Raw genomic sequence first — 6000 nt, 5'->3', positions numbered from 1 at the left:
GGACGTACAGGAGGCAATGTGCATATGTGTATTATACTGTAGTCTTAAACATTTAGATACACAGGAATGTAAAGGAGGCAAATGTGCAAACAGGTAAGCACTGTCAGTATGTCAATGTGAGGTAGATAATGATGAATATCTTACTGATCAAGTGAATATTAAGTGGAAACATGAAGATTTTAAGAGGCTGGTTTTGAGTTTAGGAGCCTGATTGGCCTGGGGGAAGAAACTCCTCCTAAGCCTCTCGGTTTTTGCCCTCATGCTGCGGAAGCGCTTACCAGATGGCAGCAAAGTGAAAAGATGGTTGCTGGGGTGGATAGAGTCCTTAATGATTTTAACAGCTCTGCTTTTGCAGCGTTTGAGGTAGATCTCCTGCATTGAGGGGAGAGCAGACCCGGAGATGTGCTCAGGTAAGCGCACAACTCGCTGCAGGGCTTTGGAGTCTTGACTGGAGCTGTTCCCATACCACACTGAGATACAATGAGTCAATACACTTTCAATGGCCCCTCAATAGAAAGTTTTCAGGGTTGCTGGTGAGACCTTGAATTTCCTCAGCTGTCACAGATGGTAGTCTTTGCCTGGCTTTATTAACCTGTGTTTGAATGTGTGTAGTCCAAGTCAGGTCCTAGGAGACGTTTACACCAAGGTACTTGAAGCTGCTCACCCTTTCCACAGGGGTCCTGCTGATCATAAGAGGAGTAAAGGGCTGCTGCTGTCTCCTCCTGAAGTCCACATTTAGTTAATTAGTTTTAGAGAGAGACAGTTGTCCTGGCACCATGCTGGTAATTTCTCCATACCTCATCCAAGTATGAGGTCTCATTATTGTTATGAATGAGGTCCAGAACCACAGAATCAACAAAAAGTTTGATAATAGATGTGGAGCTGTGCGAAGACACGCAATCATGTGTCTAGAGAGTGTAGAGCAGGGGACTCAGGACACAGCCCTGTAGGGATCCTACATTCAGGGTTGATGGAGTTGGAGGTCTACTGGCCTACTTTCACAACTTGCCGGTGAGGAAATCAAGGATCCAGTTGCATAGTGAAGAATTCAGGCCGAGATCCAGTAGTTTGGAAGCTAGCTTTATGGGGACTATAGTATTGAAAGCTGAGCTATAGTCGATAAATAGCAGCCTTACATAGTTCCTGTTATTGCTGTCAATGTGTGTGAGAGAAGAGGGCAGGATGTGAGAGATGGCATCATCAGTAGATCTGTTTGGGCAAACTGAAGAGGGTCCAAAGTATCCGGGATGGAGGAGCAGATGACGTTTTTAACCAGTCCCTTGAAGACCTTCATGACTATTGATGTGAGGTAAAACTAGACAAGAGGGTTTATTGTTCTTAGGCACTGGGATTATAAGGTAATAAGTAAATAATAAGCCTTTTTTAATAAGGCACCGCTTATTAAAAAAACGACAACTAGATCTTAGTGAACAGGCAAATTATAGGCCCGTTTGAAATGTTCCATTTATATCAGCAATTTAAGAAAAAGTTGTGCCTGCTCAATTCCTGCAAAAAAAATAATAAAATAAAAAAAAAATAGATGAAGCATTTCAGTCAGAATTCAGGCCCCACCATAGCACAGAAACTGCACTTGTTAAAATTACAAATTACTTGCTTCTTGCGTCAGATCAAGGCTACATCTCATTGCTAGTTTTACTTGATCTTAGAGCTGCGTTAGACACCATAGATAATGACATACTCATAGATAGATTACAAAACTATACAGTTATTCAAGGGCAGTTATTCAACCTGTCTGATCGCTACCATTTTGTTTATTTAAATGGGGAAACATCTCATTTATCACCAATAAAATATGGAGTGCCACAAGGATCTGTCCTAGGTCCTCTTCTATTTTCAATATACATGTTGCCCCTTGGTAATTTTAGAAAATACTGGATTTATTTCCAATGTTATGCTGATGGTACTCAACGATACATCTCGACCAAATGAAACTTCTAAATGATCTAAGCTAACAGAGAGTGTTAAAAATCAATCAATCAATCACCTTTATTTATATAGTGCTTTAAACAAAATACATTGCGTCAAAGCACTGAACAACATTCATTTGGAAAACAGTGTCTCAATAATGCAAAATGATAGTTAAAGGCAGTTCATCATTGAATTCAGTTATGTCATCTCTGATCAGTTTAAATAGTGTCTGTGCATTTATTTGCAATCAAGTCAACGATATCGCTGTAGATGAAGTGACCCCAACTAAGCTAGCCAGAGGCGACAGCGGCAAGGAACCAAAACTCCATCGGTGACAGAATGGAGAAAAAAAACCTTGGGAGAAACCAGGCTCAGTTGGGGGGCCAGTTCTCCTCTGACCAGACGAAACCAGTAGTTCAATTCCAGGCTGCAGCAAAGTCAGACTGTGCAGAAGAATCATCTGTTTCCTGTGGTCTTGTCCTGGTGGTCATCTGAGACAAAGTCTTTACAGGGGATCTGTATCTGGGGCTCTAGTTGTCCTGGTCTCCGCTGTCTTTCAGGGCAGTAGAGGTCCTTTCTAGGTGCTGATCCACCATCTGGTCTGGATACGTACTGGATCCGGGCGACTGCAGTGACCCTCTGATCTGGATACAGACTGGATCTGGTGGCTACGGTGACCTCGGAATAAGACAGAAACAGACAAATATTAGCGTTGATGCCATTCTTCTAATGATGTAGAAAGTACGGTGTTATGTGAAGTGTTTCCGGTTCCAGTTTACCTAATTAATGCAGCCTAAAAATCCTTTAACGGATTTGGATATTAAAAGCATATTATTATGTTATGTGTATGCCAGGTTAAAGAGATGGGTCTTTAATCTAGATTTAAACTGCAAGAGTGTGTCTGCCTCCCGAACAATGTTAGGTAGGTTATTCCAGAGTTTAGGCGCCAAATAGGAAAAGGATCTGCCGCCCGCAGTTGATTTTGATATTCTAGGTATTATCAAATTGCCTGAGTTTTGAGAACGTAGCGGACGTAGAGGAGTATAATGTAAAAGGAGCTCATTCAAATACTGAGGTGCTAAACCATGTGAAAAAATCTAAAAAATCTAAAAAGATTGGATGACCAATCATTTTCTCCTATTAACTCTCTGGAGTCGATCCGCGGGTATACCCGTTATCAGGCATCTTCTCCTTATAACCCGAAAACAAATATTCTATGATAAAGTAATACATATGAAAACAACGCGATGTCAATCTTTCACCTCTTCCTTCATTATATCTGCGAATGCGCTATTGCGATTATAATGTTCCACTGGAAGCTCACGGCTTGTAAATGTCCATACAGTAATCTGGGCCCGGTTTCCTGATAACGCTCACTCTAAGCGTGCTAAGATGACCTCGAAAGATATATCTTACCAAAGTTGTTTATGTTCCTAAGTGTGTTCCCCGAAGTATCACTTAGGAAGCTTCTTAGCACGCTGCCTCTTACGTCCGACGTAACAAGAGCGCTGTCCAAAGTGAGGGTGCTGAATTAGTTGGGATAGATTGCTCATGAATCGATTTTCCACTTCACACGATGGTGCAATACAGCATTAAGAAAGACAACACGTTCTATGCAAATGAAATATTCCTCAAATTATTCCAGTAACATTTATTTTAACATATTTTAAGTTATCAGTAGTATATAGACTATAAATTTAATTATCAAATGGTCAGTAATATGTTCACACCATATGTTGTGACGGTTAGACTAACCGGGTATCCCACGCTAATCATCCACTCTCCTTATCCCGTTGTGCCACTTGTGTCGCTTCTTGACATGGGTTTAACGACTTATAAAAATTATATAATACACTTTTATATTAATGGTAAGGTACTTTACAATCAGAATGTTTCATGCGGTATTGATTGCAATTGGTTTATGTTTTTAATAAAAAGCAACCTATCTACAATGAACAGAGAGAGAGAGAGTTAGATACAAAATATGCTGGGGAAGCAACGTAAAAAAGGGCACCAAGCCTCTCGTCAGAGGAAGTTGAAGTTTTGCTGGACCTTGCCATGAGGTCAGATATCACACCCCTATGGTCCACTATAAACTGCACGTTTATGGCCGAGTATCCCTTTCGCGATATGTACGCCTGATCAATCACTGATGGATTGGCGATAGGGATATGTGCCATCCTCCAGGATGCAATACCCGGCATGGCGCAGAAGGGCGTTGGTGACAGTGTGGACCAGTGGTGGACGAAGTACACAAATCAAGTACTTGAGTAAAAGTACAGATACATATAATAAAATATTACTCCAGTAAGAGTAAAAGTACTGTTTTTTCAATTTTACTCAAGTGAAAGTACAAAAGTACTCGCTTTTTTATGTACTTAAGTAAAAAAGTACTGAAAGAAAGATGTTTGCAATTTTATATAGGCTACTTAATTTAATTTTATCTTAGCACATTTTTTTTATAATCCTACTGCTCAAAATACCTGGAATTTTTTCCAAAATAACCACTATGTATATAATTCCATATATAATTCCACATGTTTTAATTCATAGTTTTGATGCCTTCAGTGTGAATCTACAATTTTCATATTCATGAAAATAAAGAAAACTCTTTGAATGAGAAGGTGTGTTGTGGGGAAGTCGTGGCCTAATGGTTAGAGGGTTGGACTCCCAATCGAAGGGTTGTGAGTTCTAGTCTCGGGCCGGACAGAATTGTGGGTGGGGGGAGTGCATGAACAGCTCTCTCTCCACCTTCAATACCACGACTTAGGTGCCCTTGTTCAAGGCATCGAACCCCCAACAGCTCCCCGGGCGCCGCAGCATAAATGGCTGCCCACTGCTCCGGGTGTGTGCTCACAGTGTGTGTGTGTGTTCACTGCTCTGTGTGCATTTCGGATGGGTTAAATGCAGAGCACAAATTCTGAGTATGGGTCACCATACTTGGCTGAATGTCACTTCACTTTTCACTTTCACTTTCAAACTTTTGGTCTGTACTGTAGATATGACGTGATAATAAGGCCTGAAGTTAGGAAGAACATTTTAATCATAATGATTAAATCATAATGATTTTTTCCTTCTCAAACCTTGTCTGTGGTTTAAAAACACCCCTGGCAAAACGGGGTGCATCTCTTCCCACTTTGATAATTACTGTAGTTACCATGTTCTGAACATCACATACTTTCTTTTCTACCCAGATGTAATCTATCTATCTATCCATCTATCCATCTATATATATCTATATATATATATATATATATATATATATATATATATATATATATATATATATATATATATATATATATATATGTATATGTGTGTGGTTGAATAAAAATATTTGGACATAATTTATAAAAATATCCTAACTTAGCACCAACAAGTTTGTTGGCTAACAATATTTACTTAATTTCAGTACGGTTATGAATAAACATTCATGTCTGTCTACTCGTCTAGTTAATCCAAACAATATACATATGTAGAACGTTACTGTTGATAAACAATATAAAACCAGTCACATAGGACATTTTACTAAAACTGTTAACATTATGGCAGCGGGGGATTTGAACGTGCATGAGTTATTGTATTTAATCTGTGTTATTATAAGAGTTTTATTTATTTATTTTTTTTTATACCTAAAATTGATGTGCCTGCATCGTATGCACTCGAGCATTTCAGTGGACTTAAATAGATCACTCTTTACAACGGATTTAGTTCCCAAACAACGCACAATTTTAACCTAAATATGATTTTCAGTTACAATAATTAATCCAAAATTTCGACATTTAATAACTTACTTTTTGCAACATCAGACGCACGCACGCTCACAAGAGCTCTCTGGAGACTTGCACTAAACGGTTCATTTGAATCAGTGAGTGCCCAGCTAACACAGTGACGTCGTGACGACGTAACTGGACCAGACCATATTCGTTGCAGCGACGTCCCAAATAATGTTCCAGTTACGTAACTTTGTGATTCCCATATCCGTCGTGGTGACGTTATAGTGGAACATCGTTGGAACGTGATGAGTACGTCCCAGCGACCAAACTGGCACGTTATGAGAACGTTACTATA

This window comes from Carassius gibelio, chromosome B21 (assembly GCF_023724105.1).
Source record: "Carassius gibelio isolate Cgi1373 ecotype wild population from Czech Republic chromosome B21, carGib1.2-hapl.c, whole genome shotgun sequence".
In the NCBI taxonomy this organism is placed as follows: Eukaryota; Metazoa; Chordata; class Actinopteri; order Cypriniformes; family Cyprinidae; genus Carassius; species Carassius gibelio.
Note: the sequence above shows the minus strand (reverse complement) of the source record.